General features: G+C 39.2%; 1 protein-coding gene across 1 annotated transcript in view; it reads right to left on the bottom strand.

Annotated features, from left to right (window-relative positions):
• Positions 1–17893, bottom strand: part of epb41l3.L (erythrocyte membrane protein band 4.1-like 3 L homeolog) — a 189040-nt gene extending 171147 nt beyond the window's left edge. Inside the window, exon 1 of the mRNA XM_041565330.1 lies at positions 17831–17893. The gene's annotated coding sequence lies outside the window, so the exon portion shown is untranslated. The remainder of the gene's footprint in view (positions 1–17830) is intronic.
• Between the last annotated feature and the right edge of the window lie 5060 nt (positions 17894–22953).

Here is a 22953-nt window from a genome sequence, read left to right as displayed (position 1 = left end):
GTACAGAAGGTCATTTGGTTTATAACAGCTCTTGGGTTGATAATCACACTTCAGAAAATAGTGCCAAAAGGGTTACATATATAAATATATTACATAGGTGACAGTACACAAAGTTGGTTTTTAAAATATATTAATTATTGAGTCACCTACAACATTTTACTTACAAATAAACTGAGTTCATTTGCAGTTTAACATACCATCATATGTGAAAATATTGAGCAGGCCTAGTATTTTTGCTATCTTGTCTAAATCTAAAGGAAGAGATTTCAGAAGGTTGTAGTAGCTTGAACCAAGCTGGATACTAAGATATGGCTGCAGGCAATGGAGCACAAGGCTGACTTGTCGTGCTTCTGTGAGTGACAGCTCTGTTTCACCCTCCCTGTGTCAGCCCCCAGCTCCAGTGAGAAAATATATTTCAGTAATACAATATATTGTGCCCTTTAAATAGTGTAGATATCTGTAGACACAGCAGCTTGATCTCTCTTATCTGCATTCTCCTGCAACTGACTCCTTGAAGTCTGTTTTACCCACGGGACAACAGGGACACTTTTTTGTGTGCAAATAAAGATCATCCGCAAAATTTTACTTAAAAATAAAATTAATCCTTTATATTTACTGACCAAGAGAGGCATGGATATTTTTTTTTTATCTACTGTGATTTACAACTCCCAGCAGTCTTTAAGCTGAGGGCGGATGTGGCATCTCTTCATCAAAATGCTTGTGATAATTTCCTATTGTATTGAATGTGAATGTGTGAGAGCACAAGTACTTTTCCCTGTGAGCCACATTCAAAACTATGCATGTGTGCATGGCTCATATATCTGCTATAACACATACTAGTAGTCCAAGTTATATTAGACAATAACATACAAAAATCAATAGATCTATAGGAAAGGCTGTGGTGCAAAAAAAAGCTTCCAGTTTAACAGATCTTATATAGCGAGGAGTGACTAGAATGCAAAGAATCAAGGTTTCACTTTGCAGCAGTGCTGTTGTAACCCCATCCAGGCTAGGCTAGACCTGGTTCGGCTAGGAAACAGGCAGAGCATCAGTTACATTTGACCCTTTCTCCATAGGATGGACCTTTGGTACATAGCAAACATTGCTATTGCTACATTGTGTAGGGGCCCCTATGGGTTAATCTGCCCTGCAGCTTTAAGGCCCCCACCTTTTTCTTAGAGTGATCTGGCAGGAGAGAATGACACGCCCCTGCTACACTGCTATATAGTGTGTGTAGGGAGTGGCCACTTCCTCTTTGGCCTGTGGATGGTGATCCAGCTGGGTGTGCTCAGGAGAGCCTGGTTACAGCTAGGCCCAGAAAGGCCCATGTGCTTTGGAGAAGAAGTCGGGGACCAGGAAACCCCGTGAATGAGGAATAGTTACACTAGGGCAGGCTTATTATAGTCTCTCTAGGAGAGAAAGGCAGAGAGGTGAGAGAGAAAGAGCAGCTGAAGCTCCAACAAGGATTTGCAGTAAAGGAGTAGCTTCCCAGAGGCTCTGTGTGTTGCCTCCAGTCAGGGACCTCAGTGAAGAGGGACTGTAGGGTAGAAGCTGCTTTCCTGACAACTTCCAGGAGGGAATGTGTGTGAATACTGCAAATGTCTAATGGAGATCTTTCCTCTGTGAGAAATGCCTAATGCCTGCAGCTCTGTGTGAGAAATGTGCTATTGCCTCAGCTCCTGTGTGAGTACTAAACCTGTGGTCACTTGCCTCGTGCATAGTTAATAAACCGTTTCTGTTTTACTGCAAGAACCTCCTGGCGCCCATCTTTTGTTGTGTGCACAGTAGCCTGGGGGATGTAGTTGCACTACACCATAGAGGGAACACTTCCACATGGCGAAGGCCCTGACCCTGTTGTGTGAGTCGCAGTGTAACCCATGCTTCTACTGCTAGCTGGACAGTTTAACTATTTGTGTGCTATGCAGCCCAAAAAGGTGTTACATTTGCTTTTTAGCTCAACCCTTACTGATTTATACTCCTAGAGTGTACTACTGTACAGGAGCTACATCTGCTACTGTTTTATGCCTCATTCACGGGGCCCTGTAACCCGACTTTAACTGGCTCCAGGCTCAAAGCAGACATCCACCCTTCCGGAGGAAGGCAAACAGCATACATACGGTATTCAAATTAACTTTCTTAGATACATTTCCTTCCACCAAGCAACTAAGTGAACTGAACCTGTAGGGATTTAAAGCTATGGGTCTATTTACCCTATGGGGCAGATTCACTAAAGGGCGAAGTGACTAACGCTGGCGAAAATTTGCCAGCGTGACGTCATTTTGGCACTTCGCCAATTTACTAATGGTAGCTGGCATTATTTCGCCAAGAAGATAGATTCTGGCGCAACTTCGCAGTCTAACGCCAGGCGAATTTACGGTCTGGTGAAAGATCGTTCCTACGCAAAATTCACTACGTTTTTGATTTTACTGACCGTTACCTCTATCGCCAGACTTGCCTTCGCCACCTCAGACCAGGCGAAGTACAATAGAGTAGATAGGAGTTCCTCAAAAAAAAAGTTTAACATTTTTCTAATTCCCAAAAAAACGCTGGCGTTTTTTCCTATTAAAAGGGTGATAGACTGAAAAAGATCGTAAATTTTTTTTTCGGGTATCCTCCTTTCCCCCTACATTTGCTAACATATGGCACCTAAACTATACTGTGGGCACATGTGTAGGGCATTATAACAACTTTATATAATTTTATTAAGGTTCTCTGGCCTTGTGTAGTGTAATGTATTTGCTGCAGCATATACGTCCAATGTACTTTAACTGCACGCCGTATGCTAATTAGCCAACGCTAGCGTAACTTTGAACTGCTGAGTGCAATTTCGCTGGCGTAATTTCGCCAGCATTCAGTATCCTGTGCGCAACTTCGGATCTTTGTGAATTAGCGTTGTCCAGGCGAATTCACGCCTGGCGAAGTGTTGCGATGTGCCCGAAGCCATCACTGGTGAATTTTCGCATGTTAGTGAATTTGCCCCTATGGGTGTGTACACCATTGCAAAGAATTTAGAAGAGTTTTCTCAATTACTACTTTTTTACTAAATACTCCACCTAGTGGCAAATAGCAGGTTCTATGATTCGATTTGAATCAGGAGGAGATGTGGGCACCCTTCCTCCCATTCCCCAAATAACTAGACACTCTTCTTGGTAAAAACACAATATACACAATATGTAAACTTCTCTAAATAGGCAAGAGTCACACAGCGCCATCCAGCCCAGTCCTTTGATCTGCCCACCCCCTGTGCCTTCAGACTGGTTGTTGGACAGACTTTCCAATACCATCAGTTGGGCACACTCTGAGTTGCCCCTGACACTCAATTATGGCCCCAAAGGCATTAAAGAGGTGGTTCACCTGTAAGTTAGCATTTAGTATACTATAGAATGACCAATTCTAAGCAACTTTTCAGTTGGTCTTCCATTATTTATTTTTTTATAGTTATTGCATTATTTGCTTTCGTCTTCTTCTTCCTCCTCTGACTTTCCGGCTTTCAAATAACCCCATCTAAAAACAAATGCTCTGTAAGGGTACATTGTCATTGCTACTTTTTATTACCCATCACCGATTCAGGCCCTCTTCTATTTCAGTCTCTTATTCAAATCAATGACTGGTTGCTAGGGTCATTGGGACCCTAGCAACCAGAGTGCAAAATATTACTCTGTACATCATAGTAAAAGTTAACTCAAAGGTGAACAACAATGTCCCAGGGAAAAGTTCCTCATAAAGCAAGAAATCAAAATATTACATGCAAAATCGCCAATGGTTCATGGCAGTTTGATACAGTGCTAAGTATGGTTGGTTTTTGTCAATTGGGCACAATGCCAAGTATGGCAGTATTGCCAAATGCCCTTTGGTTTATATATATATATATATATATATGTATATATATATATATATATATATATATATATATATATATATATATATATATATATACATACATACATATATATAGCAAAAGGATGACCAGCAACACCGAGATAGCTTGCAGAATGCTCAACGTTGTATTGTGAAATTACATGCAAGCCGACATGACGTTTCAGTCCACACAGGGACCTTTCTCAATGCCTTTTCTCAAGGTTTTGAGTGGACTGAAACGTCACGTCGGCTTGCATGTAATTTCACAATACAACTTTGAGCATTCTGCAAGCTATCTCGGTGTTGCTGGTCATCCTTTTGCTCTCTCTCTGTCTATCTATATATATATATGACTGGGCTATATCCCTATGTAAAGATAATTACTGTTCCATATATTCCATTAGCATCCATAGACTCCATATAAACTCCTACATAAAAATCCCTTTCTAAAAATAAGCCACAGCAATAAGTGCCTCTGCGGAAAAGAGAGATAAAAGGAACTTTTAAAATAGCACATCCAAATAAGGTGGCCTCTCAAAAATGCTTCCTTATCTCTAAAGCGATAATCTCCTATCGCAGCCACAGACTTAACCCTTGTCCGATCTGCAAAATCCTTTAGCCAGCAAAGCTTTAAGCACATAAAATGAACACTGGGCAATAAAGTTGTTTACAGCCTAGGAAAAAAATCCTTGCTAAACAAATTTCCGTTGCCGCCAGTTTAAGCCTCTGCTGATTATTACAACCTTTGAACAGTACAAGATTTTAACCTTTCACCGAGGCAGGAAAACCATGTAGCAACAAATTTAAGCTGAAAGCACAATTATGCTATAATAGTCAATATGCAATCCATGCAGGGTATAAAAATGAAAGGGATTTGCAAAGTATTGCTCGAAATGAACTTGATTATATAGTGGAATGGTCAGCACATGGCACAGAATTGTTTGGACTCATTTACAGACTGCTTGCAGGTGTAACTTCCAGCACATTGGTGTCATCCGGTGTCAGACTTGTGGCCTGCAATAGTGCTGATTGGATAATTAAAATTATCATCAGCACTTATGACTTGCAAGGAAGTGATGTCACTGCAAATAAACTCATAAAATGACTTTTGTGCCAGATTTATTTAACTGCCTCGTCTAGTAACCGTTTAAAAATACATTTCAAAGAGAAATAGTGCAAAGCCAAAGATTTTGGAAAGCTTTCAATAGCATTCTAACTTGTTACATTCCTTCCTAACTTTTCCATTAAGAGATATGTTAAATAAGGCAAATCGATGCAGTATGGAATTTATACATCTAATTGGTATAACCACTGGCTAGATCACATGTTCAGAGATGTGATTGAATTATCCATAGAAATACATACAATGCTAAAAGGTTAGTGGAAGCCAAGATAAAAGACTCAATGGCACCAATGGGAATTCCACACTTATCCTTTTGTGCAAGGAGGGCATTATTTGAGGCACCTGTATTGGTAATACAGGTATGGGATCCGGTATCCGGAAACCCGTTATCCAGAAAGTTCCGAATTATGGGAAGGCTGTCTCCCATAGTCTCCATTATAATTAAAGAATTCAAATTTTTCAAAAGTATTCCCTTTTTCTCTGTAATAATAAAACAGTACATTGTACTTGATCGCAATTAAGATATAATTAATACTTATTAAAGGCAAAACAAGCCTATTGGGTTTATTTTTTAGTGGATTTAAGGCACAGAGATCTAAATTATGGAAAGATCCCTTACCCTAGCTCCCGAGCTTTCTGGATAATGGATCCCATACCTGTAAATCAGAGGCGTATAATATTCTACTAACGGTAGTAAGCAATTTAGAAGGGGTACATGTAGCCAGCAATTCAAAGCAAAAGACAGATGAGCTAACTGTGTTAGTGATGTATCAGTCATATCAGTTTCTCAAATCAAGGTACAGATCAATAAGATTTTACAATACAGGTATTGGACCTGGGGTTGTCCGGATAACCGATCGTTCAGTAATATTCATACCTTGAGTCTACTAAAAAATCACATAAGGATAATCTATATCTTAGTTTGGATCAAGTACAAGGTCCTGTTTTATTATTACAGAGAAAAGGGAAATCATTTTTAAAAATTTGGATTTCAAGTGACCAGAGCCAAATGTATCTGCTGGCTGGTTCTGTCGTGTTAAGATGTAAACCCAGGGAGATGTATAAATAGCAGCACATCAGGGCAAAAATGAGGCCAAATAATCATTTCATCCAAGAGATGCAACTACTACACATCCATCCACATGAGATGGGCTCCCATTTAACTCCGGTAACATAAATAGCCAAAAACATGGAACTACTGGTCTCGATAAACCCTTCAAGGTTACCATATGAAATACATGTGTATCCCAGTCTGTCGGATGTACTCTTTAATAAGATCACTTTTCATAATTTTCAGCTTTTTGAGTGTCTTACTATTGCAAATAAAAGCAACATTTCGCACTGATTATTGCGGTTTACTGAAAGGCAGTTATGTAGAATAAATATTGCCATTTAAAACGTTTGGTTAACAAACATGATGTACAGTAACTGCTTTTTTTAATGTCAGCACAACACTGACCATATATTTATGTGTTTGCGATGGCCTGAGTGGAGGGGCTGAAACATTGATAATAAAACTACTTTTGTATCACTTAACAAGACCAGTGAGTGCGGTTTAATTTCGGCAGTGTATATATATATATACTGTATACAATGGAGTATTACCAGCACTTAGGAGATGAACGTTTCTTCCATGTGCACCAAACCGGACTATTTGGATAAATATATATATATATATATATATATATATATATGCAACATGCAAGTGATTACTCTGTAAAAGGTACATAAGCCCTGTCCCAGTAATATTTGCAATGATTTTTTTAGTGTTGTGACCATGCAGATGTGCCATACTTTGCTGCTTTTGCCAGCAATAAAAACAGCCCAGTATAATCAAACAAAAGAAACATATCCACACATAATACCAAAGCAGTCACCGTAGAATAGAACTGACTATGAAATGAAAAGATAAATAACATATGCAGTGAATGAAAAAAGCGGCCACAGCATTGCTGCTTAAAACATGAATATAAAAACAGAGCAAAAATCAGGAAAAGCATCACAGAGATGTAATATACTGTATATCTGATGCACATAACAGACATCTCATTAAGTATGGCAACATATTTTACTTGATGAAAAACATAACCTGAATGAAGCAGTTGCCAAAATGCATTAAGGACTGCAGTGCACTTACACTATCCCGATGAAGGACCATGTCAATAAACATTTTATATATATATATATATATATATATATATATATATATATATATATATATATATATATATATTAGATCATTTAAGAGCACTCACGGGTGTTTGTGAAGAATACTTTTTATTGGAGTGTTACAATCTACCCCACATCAACGCGTTTCGGTTCTTTCTGAACCGTCGTCAGGATGCACCCAGAAGTCATCACGTGATCCATAAATACAAGCATAAACCAATCAGTGAACAGAGTTAATTAGTGAGCAGAGTTGGTTATATATTCACAACAGTGTTCTGCATTAAAGTGTTAGCATAAATTACTGAATCCATTAACAAAAATTCCATATACATGTTAAAAATTCCAAATACATGTTAAAAGATTTTTTATATAAAAAGTGTGAAAAAAGTGAAAAAAGTTAGCCTTGTTAAAACCTTAAAAAGTATATGTATATAGTGACTCATATAGTTTCTTTGAGACATAAGGACTGTACAGATGACACATCCCAAAACAAAGTTATCAAAGGTATCCATACTTTGTTTTGGGATGTGTCATCTGTACAGTCCTTATGTCTCAAAGAAACTATATGAGTCACTATATACATATACTTTTTAAGGTTTTAACAAGGCTAACTTTTTTCACTTTTTTCACACTTTTTATATAAAAAATCTTTTAACATGTATTTGGAATTTTTAACATGTATATGGAATTTTTGTTAATGGATTCAGTAATTTATGCTAACACTTTAATGCAGAACACTGTTGTGAATATATAACCAACTCTGCTCACTAATTAACTCTGTTCACTGATTGGTTTATGCTTGTATTTATGGATCACGTGATGACTTCTGGGTGCATCCTGACGACGGTTCAGAAAGAACCGAAACGCGTTGATGTGGGGTAGATTGTAACACTCCAATAAAAAGTATTCTTCACAAACACCCGTGAGTGCTCTTAAATGATCTAATATGCAAACCCTTGAAGCAGCACCCGGGGCTCGATGATTTGAGGGTGAGTGCCGGTTCTACTACACTATTATATATATATATATATATATATATATAGGTATGGGACCTGTTATCCAGAATGTTCGGGACCTGTACTTTTCCGGATAACGGATCTTTCCGTAATTTGGGTCTTCATGCCTTAAGTCTACTAGAAATTCATTTAAACATTAAATAAACCCAATAGGCTGGTTTTGCTTCCAATAAGGATTAATCACTTTAGAGGTGGGCAACATGCAAAATTTCAAGTGTTTCACATCTGGTACCTGGCTACTCAATGGGGCAAATTCACTAAGCGCCGAAGCGGCTAACGCTAGCGTGAATTCGCCAACGTTGGGCATTTTCGTTACTTCGCTGATTCACTAACGGACGCTGGCGTAACTTCGCTAGTGTTACTTCGCACCCTTACGCCTGGCGAATTTGCGCAACGGACGTAACTACGCAAATTCACTAACGCGCGCATTGTTCTGAACGCTACCTTTTACACTAGGCTTCCTTCGCCACCTCAGACCAGGCAAAGTGCAATAGAGTAGATAGGGATTGCTTCAAAAAAAGTAAAAAAAATTTCTAAGTCCCAAAAAACGCTGGCGTTTTTTCTTTATTATGGGTGATAGGCTGGAAACGATCGAAAAAATTTTTGGAGCTCCCCCCTACATTTCCTTACTCATGGCAACTTAACTATACAGTGGCACATGTGTAGGGCAAAATAAAAATTTTATTTGCTGTTTTGAAGGTTTCCAAAGCTTGTGTAGTTCTGCTACATATACCTCCATTGTAACTTCAATTTGGCGACGTATGCAAATTAACCATCGCTAGCGTAACTTTGCTTTGCTTGGCGAATTAATGCTAGCGCAACTTCACAACCTTACGCTTCCCCTGAGCGCAACTTCGGCTTTTAGTGAATTTATGGAGTGCTTGCAAAAATACGCCTGGCAAAGTGCGGCGAAGCGTGGCGAAGCGGACACCAGCGCAACTACGAATCTTAGTGAATGTCCCACTATATATCTCAGCAATACCTTTTAATCAGTCTGTCCCACCCATGTACAAAGGAAAAAGACTATTGGCGGCCCTCCTGTTCACGTAACCATGCAGCCTGGAATGCCTATACCACTGCTACTGCCCCTTTCTGTATGGGAGAAAGGGTACAACCATAGGGGCATATTTATCTAAGAGTGAAGTTAAAGATCAACATAGTACACTAGTGTGAAATGCTGCCACTCTCCAGAATTTTTAAAAGCGTATTTATCAATGGGTGAAAGTGAAAGTTAAACCATTTGATAAATATGCCTTTGAAAATGCTATAGAAATGTATAATGGCAAAATTTCACAATAGTGGACTGTGGTGATCTCTAACTTTAATCTTTGATAAATATGCCCCATGGAGAGAAGAATACATGACTGCATGTAAAATAAAGGTAAATGAAAAGAGGATGAAAATATTTTTGGGAGTGGGCCTGTGGTCAGGGGTCTCTGGTAGGCCACTGGCCAGGCCTGGACCTGCAATATGTGGGTTTTGGCAAATGCCAGAGGGGCTGCTATAAGGTCCCATAGAAAGTCAGTATTTAGTGGGCTGGTGGGGCTGTTTGAGCCTCTATGTGGGCTGATTGGGCCTCTGTGTACCTGAAATGCCAGGGCCTATTTTAATTCTCAGTCCGGACCTGCCACTGGCACCCGTCTGACAGTAAAACGTATTCTCTTCACAGAGCACCCCATTCCAGTATTATATTTCTGGTGGTATCTTAGCATTTGGTGGATTTAACTGAGCACATCAGTGATCTATATCTTTGTGGGGCGAGAAGGGGAGAAATACTTGAAGCTGGAATACATACCAAGCTATGGGGAAGAGAAAGATGATTGAATGGAACATTAGTACCCTTTAATGAGCGCTGGCTTCATTGTCACATGTTGGTTGCTTAATTTAGCTACATAAGCAGAGATATCACCACAGCCTAATAATGGGAAGTACTAACAGAAAATTGTAATGCATACATTATTTTTTGCAGTGCATCCCATATATTTTTTTGTATTTATTTTCTGTTATTGCAACTGTTTAACCGGCTTATTATGAACAATACAGAAGCTGCCATTTCTAAGCATTACTTAAAGCGACACTGCCACGTTTCTATAAAAATCATAGGAACGTGTCAGTATCGAGTAGTTCCCACCTTGACCGCAATGTAATCAATTCTGATTAACTTGTGCAGAGGAGCAGATAGTTAGAAACGTATGTAAGGAGAAATATTCTCCCCAAAATAAAAACTTAAATTTAAAATAAACAATATAAACATTTACAGCATTTTCATAGGTTTGTTTGAAGAAGTGCACGGGTACTATGCTAACGCAAGAGCTTTTTCTTGATTAATCTGTAACAAGGATCAGACCTTATCAGTACACACATTGCTGTACAAAGATTATTGTTAAACCTCAGTTACTCACCAACAGCAGTTTAACCCCCACAGCAAGGATGGTGCCCACAGATATGTTCATGAAGGCCATAATCCGATACCAGGCGACATGTAAGAAATGAAACGCACAGTTAGAATAGATTTTAAGGAAAAATGCAATTAAAATATGTATTTCAATGCACTATTGTATTTTGCCAAGATTCACAGACTTATTTCACAATCAAATCTGTACTAATAGTAAACGTGACATTGCTTATGCTGAATGGGGATTTTTTTTTGCTATCCTTATATCCTGTGGTTTGTTAGGCAATTTAACACTCGGTAAAAAAAAGAGAAGTAAGAACAAGAAGTTCTATATTTGTATATGAACACCAACTCCCAGCACCTCATTGAGATTAATCAGGGTTGTGGAAGTTTGAATCACCAATTGGAATTGTATTTTTAAAACGTGGATTGAAAATGCGATATCACTTAGCATTCCCAGGCAATTCCTGCTGCAAAGTGCTGGTGCCTACGCTATACTAGGCTATTCTCCTTTAATTAAATATAAAGTGGGTTCAGGGGAAACAAAGGGTGTAACTATGTGTTTATTTGGCTTGGTGAGGGTGTAATGGGGTGGGCTGTGTTTTGGCAACAAACTTCCCAGATTACGGTATCAAGGCACAGAGACCAGAGGGACCCATGGACACAAACCATGAATTCTTTTCCATTCAAAGTTTAAGAAAACTGCAATATAAAGTGACTATAAAGTGGGATAAGGGTGAATAGAAAGTCATGGATAAAAAATCTGGTGGTAATATAGGATGTGAAAATTTGGGGCAACCAGAATCATAAATTTTGGGGACCCAGTGATGGTAGTGGCCCTGTGGCAGGAAGCTGTCTTTTCATATAAATATTGGTGAATTTTTACTGAGGGTCCGTAGTTCCCTATATATGCCACTGCAGCAAAAGCTTGAAAAATTAAATTTTTTCTATAGAATCCAAATTTTTAGTAAAAAAAATCTTTATAATACCCGAGGATGGAAATAAGTCTGCATCCAAAAAATCTGCCATCTCAGACCTACTGAGGTTGTATATAAGTCAATGGGAGAGGTCCCTATCCTATTTGGAAGTTTCTGTTGTTTGTGCTGGAATCTGCCAGAAGTCCGACTATTTCAGACTTTTCGGGGGAAAAAAAAGAAAAATTGGTTCTTTTCAGGTAAGAGCCTGAAAACATTTTGTTAAATCGGGAAAAACGTTTGAAAAATGGATTTTTGCTCGACTTTTTCATGTCTGTCCCCGATCAAATGTGCTTTTTTTAATAATAAATAAGGTCCAATCCTGGATTCTACTTTGGGCAGACTTTCTTTATTAAAATACTTTTGATAAAAATGCCCCTAATGTCTGCAAAAATCATTTGAATTACAAAGAGGGTAAAACCTTACATCTGTTTGCATGTAAATATCCTAGTATATTCTGTTAGGCAGAAAGCAGACATTTAAATTTGAAGTGATCTTGGCATTCTCTTGCTAGGCTGACAAGGCAATCTGTTTCACTGAGACTGAATTCGCAGGTTCTACAAAATAAAAGGCTACACACACCAATGAAAAATAAACGTTTTAAACATTTTTCACATCCCAAGAAAAAAAATGATTCTGTCCTGGTCACTGGCTCAAAAACCGCTGCCATTTATGCAAAATAAATCCAAGCTGATGTATGGCATAAATGAAAGAGAATGACAAATAGGTATAGGATCTGTGTGCAGCATTGGCGCACCCTGGAGAAAGCTTCAATTAGAAATTGGCAGAAATGGAATGATGGACTATATTACATCCTTCCAAAACTGTTTTTGCAAAACAGTTTTTAGAGCTGGAAATCATTTTCCAGTCAAATCAACAACATTCCCGATGCTAAACAGCAGTCTGCTTTAAAGAGGTTTCTCACCTTTAAACTAACTTTTAGGGGCAGATTCACTAAGGGTCGAATTTCGAAGTAAAAAATACTTCGAAATTCGACCCTCGAATTGAAATCCTTCGACTTCGAATATCGAAGTCGAAGGATTTAGCGCTAAACGTTCGTTCGATCGAAGGATTTTTCGTTCGATCGAACGATTAAATCCTTCGATCGAACGATTAAATCCTTCGAATCGAACGATTCGAAGGATTTTAATCCAACGATCGAAGGAAAATCCTTCGATCAAAAAAAGTTTAGCAAGCCTATGGGGACCTTCCCCATAGGCTAACATTGACTTCGGTAGGTTTTATCTGCCGAAGTAGGGGGTCGAAGTTTTTTTTAAAGGGAAAGTACTTCGACTATCGAATGGTCGAATAGTCGAACGATTTTTCGTTTGAATCGTTCGAATCGAAGTCGAAGGTCGTAGTCGAAGTAGCCCATTCGATGGTCGAAGTACCCAAAAAATACTTCGAAATTCGAAGTATTTTTCATTCGAATCCTTCACTCGAGCTTAGTGAATCGGCCCCTTAGTCTGTGTAGAGAGTTATATTCTGAGACAATTTGCAATTACTTTTCATTTTTCATTTTTTTTGTGTTATTTGGCGTTTTGTTTAGCAGCTCTCTAGTTTGCAATTGTAGCACTCTGTTTGCTAGGGTCAAAATTACCATAGCAACCATGCATTGATTTGAATAAGAGACTGGAATATGAATAGGAGAGGGTCTGAATAGAAAGACGAGTAATAAAAAGTAACAATAATACATTAGTAGCCTTACAGAGCATTTGTTTTTTAGATGGGGCCAGTGAAAGCTGGAAAGAGTCAGAAGAAGAAGGCAAATCATTTAAAAACTATATAAAAGAAAAGATGAAGGCCAATTGAAAATTTGCTTAGAAATAGCAATTCTATACTAAAAGTTAACACAAAGGTGAACCATCCCTTTAAGAATAGGAGAAAATAATGCTGATGGAGTTTAAAACACCCCCTGGCAATAATATTCATAATTATAAGAGCAATTTATGGTCATTTGTGCCAGTCAGTGGTTTTGCTGACATAGGTTTAAATTTGCCCTATTATTTTTCTATTAGTCATCAATACTCGAAAAAGCAACAGCTCAACAATGTCTCCAGCTTAGCATGGGCTGTAATATCAGAGATTAGAGAGCTGGTTAATCTTTACTAGCAGCTCTATCCACCTGTCCCTAATTCCAGCATGGTGTTCTCTAGTGCCAGGTGACATGAGCTCAGAATACAGCAGCTGAGTACATAGTTCATATGCAGACACTGCACTGTGCTTGACGGTGCACATGATAGAGGAATAAAGTGAGTGCTTCAGACTGGGCAGATGGAACAGAGAGATGTTCTGTGTTGTTGACTATTAACATAATGCATATCATTTATTTGTTTTGTATGTGAAACATCTTACACTGGGTTACTATTTCTCAAACTACGGGTCAGAACTGCCCATGTGAATTGCACTGGTTATTTAAACGTATCAGGGAAGCCATAGCAATATTTGCTTGTCTGGCTAGGTCACCAAATAACTGTAATTCTGCACAATGTTTTTTAAACCCATCAATTCATTTTTCTCTCTTTATAGTCTTCTGACAATATTTCCAGCAATAAAAGGGTTGCTTACCACTTATTTTAAAATCTGTTCTGCTTCCAACTGTGGTGAAGCAACAGAAACAGTGATTAGGGAGAACAAGGTTAATCCGGTAGCTGTATCTACTGCCTGAATCATACTAAATGGCAGCACACTACAGTTTGGAGTGAAGCACCCACTGAGAGCACTACTGTGTTACAGATGCTCAGTGTGACAAGAAAATAGAGGGCCCTTGTGAAGTTATTGCTTTTGTTACCTCACTCCGAGTCACCAATGACTACAGTCCTCTTACCCCGTATTTACGAAGCTGATTCAGCATAGTGATCCTAAACCACTGGAGACAGAATGAGTTCATAATCATTTTTAAAAAATTCTTGCTCAAGAACATGAACTACAAATACCATTAGTGCATAACTACATTGATGGCTGTTGTTTAGTATGACAGCAGCCAAATAGAATTGCAAGTCGTTTCAGTTAATAGATATGTAATCCTTGGCTATGACACTTAAAGGAGAAGGAAAGCTATCGATTAGCCACAATAGTGCAAGCTAGAACACTATATTTATTCTGCAGAATTTTTTACCAAACCGGAGTAAAACGCTCTAGAGCTCTCTGTTTGTTTAGGATAGCAACTGCAGTATAAACTTGGTGTGACATCACTTCCTGCCTGAGTCTCTCCCTGCTCGCTTATAGCTCTGGGTTTAGATTACAGCAGAGAAGGGGGGGGGAGCAAACTGAGCATGCTCACGCCTGGGGAAAGGAGGTTTAAGCTGAAGGCAGGATGTCTGATACAGAAGCCCATGTGTACACAATAGCAGGAAAGAAATGCAGTGTTTCTTTTTAGAGGGGACTCGGAGCAGCGCTACTTTGAGGGTTTACTGGTATATTTATATAGGCCTTTCTGATAAGGCTTACTTAGTTTTAACCTTTCCTTCTCCTTTAAAGGAACAGTTCGGTGTAAAAATTAAAACTGAGTAGATAATTAAAATTAAAAAATTAAAAATGTTTCTAATATAGTTAGTTAGCCTAAAATGTAATGTATATAGGCTGGAATTATTGTCTAACATAATAACCAGAATCCAACTTTCTGCTTTTCAGCTCTCTAACTCTGAGTTAGTCCGTGACTTGAAGGAGGGAGGGGCATTTGGGACATAACTGTTCAGAGAGTTTGCAACTGACCCTAAGCATTCAACTCAGATTCAAAAGCAACAGATACACATATGACCCATGTGGCCCCCCTCAAGTCACTGCTTGAATCTATTATCAGTTCACATTTTCCAACCCTACTTTCTGTTGACTGCAAAACTGATGTTATAATTTAACAGCATTGAGTCCCAGCTGATGCTACAATGGGTGACTTTTTCATCACAGAACTGCCACAAGTGCATCAAGTATAAACCCACAGGGTTAGGGACCTAAATCAGGCCATTTGAGTGCTACAAACAGAAATACATGGTTTCTAAAGGCCACCCTGTCGCTGAGTGCAACAAAGTCACATAGTTGGTTACAAGGACTGGCTTTGGGTTCTGGGTTCAGTTCTGACAGAGACTTTTTTTTAAATGGGGTTAATATGTTCTTTATGTCTTCACGATTTCCTATGAATGCTACAGTCTCCCTGGGTGTTCTCAAAAAAAACTCTGATTATGTGATTTCTGATAAGATTCACCTTATTATGTGGGGGTTGTGTGGCTGCGGCTTGGGAAATGAGAGTGAGCACGAGTGTTATTAGGACGAACTGATATGAAAGAACAGTGATTCTTAGCACAGCTCTTACAATGTGTAGAGCAGTGCATGTATTTAAATGTTCTCTCAGTAAAGTCTCCATGTTGCTGAGAGGTCATAAAGATACACAAAAGGACATGCTATACCCCTAGAAGCTGAACCCCAACAGCATATTTATTTTTTCCATAAACATAAAGCACTAACATACTCTGCAGAACTTTACAGCAGAGAAAATACAACCTTTACATCAGTGCATGGACCAGTGAAGCTTGCAATCTAAGGTCCCTACCACATTCACATACACACTACAATCAGTTTTATCAGGATCCAATAACCTTCCTGTATTTTTATATATATTTTTTTTATTTTATATTCCTGAACACTGGATCCCAGATATGCAAGGCAGCAATACTACCATTGCGCCACCAGGCTGCCTTCTTAATAAATACCATTCTAATATTCTAATACCACCATCCCAGGAAAAATGCACATTCATCACGTTAAGGATATAACATCTATCTCCTGCTTCCTCTATGAATGGACCTCCTTAACAGGCATGCAAATGAGGATGTTAGAAGTAAGAGAGTGTTACACTGCTAATGTGCATGTAATTAACTAATATGGTGTAAGGGGGGGCCAGCAATAATCACCGTAAAATGTGTAAAACGGCAAAAACATACACTGTAGCAATGCAATAAAGGGGATCTGGAAAAAAAGACGAAGATGAAAACACTGTAATATGTTTAGAAACAGCCAAGGTGAGTCACAATACAGGTGATAAGTAAAACATCACAAGTCCTGTCTTTTTCACAGCAATTCTCTACATTACATCAGATGTTAATTTTATGCAAAGGTGACTGTAGGTGAGTGTGCTCGGCTGTGTTTCTACACTCGGCTTGCAAATGCTCGGCACACGGGTAGGCAAATGACAGCCGGAGCAGACAGGCTCTAATCTCAGCACTGCACTTGCCTGGCTCCCACTGCAGGGACAAGCAGCAGCCCTTTATAGGAAATACTCAATCCACTTCTATATAATATAATATATATAATATTTAATATAACCATTACACTTACATGTGGTCCTTCGCTTATTCTGTAAGCACCAGTACCTGGATTTAATCTGTAATATGCATTGTGCTTTTCAATATAAGCGAGTATGCATCAAACATACAACTAACATACAAATAGTTTTAATAATAATAACTAGGGCAGTGTTTGGTTATCATTCTGTGTTGAAAGTTGCATTTTGGGACACAGGTTGGAGCAGCAAAGGCACAAGCTCAATATAAGAGTGTCTGCATCAAACATACAACTAACATACAAATAGTGTTAATAATAATAACTAGGGCAGTGTTTGGTTATCATTCTGTGCTGAAAGTTACATTTTGGGACACAGGTTAGAGCAGCAGAGGCACAAGCTTTCCATAAAGGCACACATGTATGCACAAATGTCATAAGATACATTTCCCCCCCCCCAGACCTTTAGCCTTGTTGTGTTGCAATGTCCAGCTCTGACTGTCAGCAGGTGCAGGGAAATGTTCTTTAATAAAGTGTTAGGGTTGCAGGATGGAACCCCCCTGTCCTATACAGACCTATAGTGTTATCAGCTGCCCTATAATAGTCTTCAGAGAACTGTCCTATCGAATGTAGCTAAAGATACAGCTAAACAGTGCCATCCCTCGGCTTCAGCTGATATAACAGACTGAGTGCTGCTAAGATATGTTGTTGTTTGTGGCTTGGGATGAATTCCAGGACCTGCAATAACCCCAAACTCTCCACTGACAAGGGAGACGGATTTAATGGGAAACTTGCCGTGTGCTCACTGTCAGGTCCGACCAGCACAGAGTTGCCTAATGTCCACATCACTGAGAAACTGTTGTCAGCCAAATAGGGACAAGCTACAAGCAGCTCCATGCCCTCCATCCGCAGTGACATCCCAAGTGCATGCAATGTACATCCCCGTCCCTGCTGCCGGCTGGAGCTGCTGCACTGCAGCGATATATCCCTCTCTTTATGGAAGAGTAAAGAACACACTGACCTGAACAGTACAACAAGCCTACACAGTCACCCAGCGACCCACACGTCCCAACAGGCACCGTCCACTTCTAATCTGTGCAAGTGACAAAGGGGAGATCACCCACAGGTCCGATCTTCTTTGGCTCACACCTGCAAAGCTGCACAATCCTCAGTGGTGCTGTTCCCCCTCCCGGGCTCCTCGACTTGGTCCCTCCCAGTTAAGCTGCTGATTGGTTGGCATCAGGCTTAGAGAAAGGATTGGCTTTAGTTAGTTGTCAGAAAAGCACTGTGCAGAATTACAGTTATTTGGTGACCTAGCCAGACAAGCAAACCTTGCTATGTATAGTATGCATTTCATGTCAACAACACAGAACATCTCTCTGTTCCATCTGCCCCAGTCTGAAGCACTCACTTTATTCCTCTATCATGTACACAGTCAAGCACAGTGCAGTGTCTGCATATGAACTATGTATTCTGAGCTCATGTCACCTGGCACTAGAGAACACCATGCTGCAATTAGGGACGGGTGGATAGAGCTGCTAGTAAAGATTAGCCAGTTCTCTAATCTTTGATATGACAGCCCATGCTGAGCTGGAGACATTGTTGAGCTGTTGCTTTAAGAGTATTTATGACTAAAAGAAATATAATAGGGCAAAGTTAAACCTATGTCAGCAAAACCAACGACTGGCACAAATGACCATAAATTGCTCTTATAATTGTGAATATTATTGCCAGGGGTTGTTTTTAACCCCCTAAGCATTATTTTTCTCAGATTCTTAAAGGGGTGTTACGCCTTTGTGTTAACTTTTAGTATGTTACATTATTGCTATTTCTAAGCAACTTTTCATTTGGCCTTCATCTTTGCTTTTATATAGTTTTTAAATGTTTTGCCTTTTTCTTCTGACTCTGTAAGGCTACAAATGTATTATTATTATTACTTTTTACAACTCATCTTTCTAGTCAGCCCTCTCCTATTCATATTCCAGTCTCTTATTCAAATCAATGCATAGTTGCTAGGGTAATTGGACCTTAGCAACCAAAATGCTGCAATTGCAAACTGGAGAGCTGCTAAATAAAAAGCTAAATAAATCAAAAACCACAAAAAAATTACAAATGAAAACAAATTGCTAATTGTCTCAGAATATCGCTCTCTACATCATACTCAAACTTAATTTAAAGGTGAGCAACCAATTTAAAGCAGACTGCTGTTTGACATTGGGAATGTTGTTGATTTGACTGGAAAATGATTTCTGTGTAGCTTATCCAGCTTTGCAAGATTTTCTCATTTACAAAAACAGTTTTGGAAGGATGTAATATAGTCCATCATTCCATTTCTGCCAATTTCTAACTTAAGCTTTCTCCGGGGTGCGCCAATGCTGCACACAGATCTTATACCTATTTGTCATTCTCTTTCATTTATGTCATACATCAGCTTGGGTTTATGGGGTATAATTGACAGCGGTTTTTGAGCCAGTGATCAGGACAGAGTCATTTTTTGTGCTGGGATATGAAAACACTTCTTTTTTATTGGTTTTGTGTACACTTTTAATTTGTAGAACCTGCGAATTAGGATGGAAAAGAGTGAAGTCTCAGTGCAACAGATTGCCTTGTCAGCCTAGCAAGAGAATGCCAAGATCACTTCAAATTTAAATGTCTGCTTTCTGCCTGACAGAATATACTAGGATATTTAGATGCAAACAGAAGGTTTTACCCTACTTGTAATTCAAATGATTTTGTGCAGACATTAATACTGTATTTAATTTTGTTACATAAGAGCTTGATTTTGTATATTAATGTGCATTCTAGTTAGGTGGTTTTGGTTGTGCTGCAGTGGCCTACGGACCCTCAGTAAAATTCACACATGACCAGGAGAACAGGTGTGGGCACTATCAGTCTGGGTATGAAGTGTAAACAGTACAGGGCTTTAAGGATGTGAACAGAGTGTGAACAATGCAGGGGGATTACAGGTGTGAACAATGCTGGATTTTAGGGCAGGACGCGCAGGACGTGCAGCTGGGCCCCCCGCCCCCCTCCGTAAACCCGGAACTGGCCGGGGAACATGCGGCGGGCGGACTGCCGTGGGGCCCTGAGGGGGTGCGGGCCCTGTCCCGCTCGCACCCCCTGCTCCCCCGGTAGTTCCGCCCCGGACACATGGGAAGATTCGGGGAGATTTAGTTGCCCTGACACTAATCGCCTCTTCTTCGGGCAACTAATCTCCCTGAAAAGCGTTCCACTTGCTAGAATCTAAATCGCCGACGGGATGGCACTCAGAGCGCTTCATTTTCACCTGAAATTTCCTCGCCAGGCGACTTCGGAAAACAAATCGATCCCGCTGGCGATATAGATTCTAGGCGGTGGGAAGGCATTTTGGGCAGATTAGTTGCTTAACCTAGAGGCAATTAATTGTCAGGCGACTTAATCTCCCCGAATTTTCTCGTGTGTCTCTGCCCTAGCAGTCGGAATTTGAGGTGTAATCTCAGTACTGATACCATTTAAATGAATTGTTCAGTATAAAAATGATACAAATGATGTGTAATGATTGTTTGAATGATTTGGTACCAAGATTGAGGGTCCTCTGAACTGTTTGATGCTCAATGTGAATAAGATTAAGTTTGTGGCATGTGGGGCCCACACACTACTGTTCCAGCATATTATTGCCTACAGGTCATTCTGCAACCAGATAAATAAGAATGCCAGGGTCCACTGAACATTTTGATGCCCAAGGTGCATAGGTTTACCTACGTACACCCAAAATGAAAACACCCGCGTTTGCTCTATTGTTTCCATCATTCCGATTACGTCAAAATCAACACATTTACAAAATTTTATGTGGGTTGAAGCTGCAAAAAAGTACACGCGCCCCATAAAGCCAAACATGAACATAGGTTTATTTAAGTACATTGCATGTAGATAACCCAGTATATATGTTGTGCTAATTTCATGGCTTATATTTACACTAATTCACAAACACACTGACAATTGTTGTGTGTGGTAAAACCTGCAAAAAAGTATAGTGACCCCAGAAATGAACAGTTTGACAAATCTATTCCAAACAACCAGACAGCATCGTTTTATTCAAGTTATCGGGTTTGAGGGCATTTCTAAAAATCACTTAAAATATCTTACATATGAAGATACATCACCCTAATTATGAACTCCAGACATTTACTGAACTGTTTGAAGCTCAACATGCATGGATTTACTAAAGAATATGGCCTGTAGAAGCCCAAAAATGAAAATTGTTGGCTAACAACTCAGCTTCTGTGAACAAAGCCCCCTGCCTGGGTAGTGTGTGTCATAAGTAAATGCACAAAGACTCCAGAAAGCAGTACATTTTTGGAAAGTACACATTATGTTGAATGCAAATTAGGTATCGGAGGCAAAACACTTTGCTACTGCATAGGATTCCTAAAGTATCAATTTGTTACATTTAACAACATTTCTTACATACAAAGGCAAATCACCCTAAATATGAGTGCCAGAGGTCCACTGAATTGTTTGATGGCCAATATGTATAGATATACAAAAGTTATGAAAATAAGATGTGGGGGAACCCAGGGTCGAGCCATTTTTGTGGCGTATCCTCCTCATCGGGCCCTTCCCTGATATTTACACTACTCCCTGAATCACTGGTGCCATGTTCCCCACCATTAACTCCCTCCAGAACAGGTCACCATGTAGGCCTTCCATCACCCTCAGTATCCCCTTAAAAGCTCTTGGCATGCCATTTATACAAGCTGGTGATCCTGAACTGCAAAGATAAGAAGTTAGCATCCGAGATCCATAACTCAGGTACTTTTAAAGGCCTTGTATCCCTCCCCTTTACTTACTAAGTCCTGAAATACAGCTCCCATTGTCCATGAATCCTCCATTATATAAGGCCTACTCCTAACCCCGTCATGGCTATTCTGTCAACGAATTACCTATTTTTCACATAATTTGTGGTTATGTAGCCTTAAATTACAAAACCTTCCCACTTTGTGATCAAAATATTATTATTATGCCCTTTTATTTTAAATGTGTTGGTTTCTTAAAAATAGGACCTGGCATTTTGAGTACACGAAAGCCCAAGCAGGCCCACACATAAAGCAATATAAGTCTATTGCTGATGCAAAAAACACCTCTGGCATTGGCCACATTTTTTAGGTTGGGGCTTGCATTTGATTATTGTGGGGAGTGTAAAGGCTTAAGATAGGCAAGGTCTCCTCTATTCAGGTATGGGACCTGTTATCCAGAATGCTCGGGACCTGGAGTTTTCTGGATAACAGATCTTTCTGTAATTTAGATCTTCATACCTTAAGCCTACTAGAAAATCATATAAACATTAAATAAACCCAATATGCTTGTTTTGCCTACAATAAAGATTATATCTTAGTTTAGATCAAGTACAAGGCACTGTTTTATTATTATAAAGAAAAAAGAAAATCATTTTTAAGCATTTGGATTATTCGGATAAAATGGAGTCTATGGAGAATGGCTTTTCCATAATTTGGAGCTTTCTGGATGACAGGTTTTTGGATAACAGCTCCAGTACCTGTACACTAAAATAAGATCTTGGAAATGTAATAGCAGAACTGCCCTGCTAACTAAATATCTTTTATTGTTGATGCAGCCAGTGATCATTAGTTGATTTGTTTTCTCTGTGAGATTCACCCTTCAATCTTATGCATTTTATCATATTTATTTCAGTCAAGTGAAAAATGTAAATGTATTTGTATAAAACTGGTTGATTTATTATTTGAGTGACATTTCTGCCTGCAAACTACAGGGTTTTAATAAATGCATCAAAAAAATTAACATATAAAGCCGTTTTGATGGAATTTTATTCAGCTGGGTTAAAAATGTTGTGACTGGTTCTAACTGGTTATAGCATTACATCACAATGCTGGGTTATACCATTACATCACAATGCTGGGTTATAGCATTACATCACAATGCTGGGTTATAGCATTACATCACAAAGACTGTGTCATGTGACCAGCAGGTGACATTGTGACATCATAGATATGTAGCTACTTGTTTAGCTACACACTGTTCTTGTGCTCAGTTCGTAGATTTCACTCGGACGAGAAGCATCGGAGAATAGAAGAGAAAAATAAGAGCTTATATTGAGTACTTATTTTTTCCCTTTTTATTCTTCATTGC

This window comes from Xenopus laevis, chromosome 6L (genome assembly GCF_017654675.1).
Source record: "Xenopus laevis strain J_2021 chromosome 6L, Xenopus_laevis_v10.1, whole genome shotgun sequence".
Lineage (NCBI taxonomy): Eukaryota > Metazoa > Chordata > Amphibia > Anura > Pipidae > Xenopus > Xenopus laevis.
The sequence above is the reverse complement of the archived record's forward strand: the minus strand, read 5'-3'. Positions and strand labels throughout refer to the sequence as shown.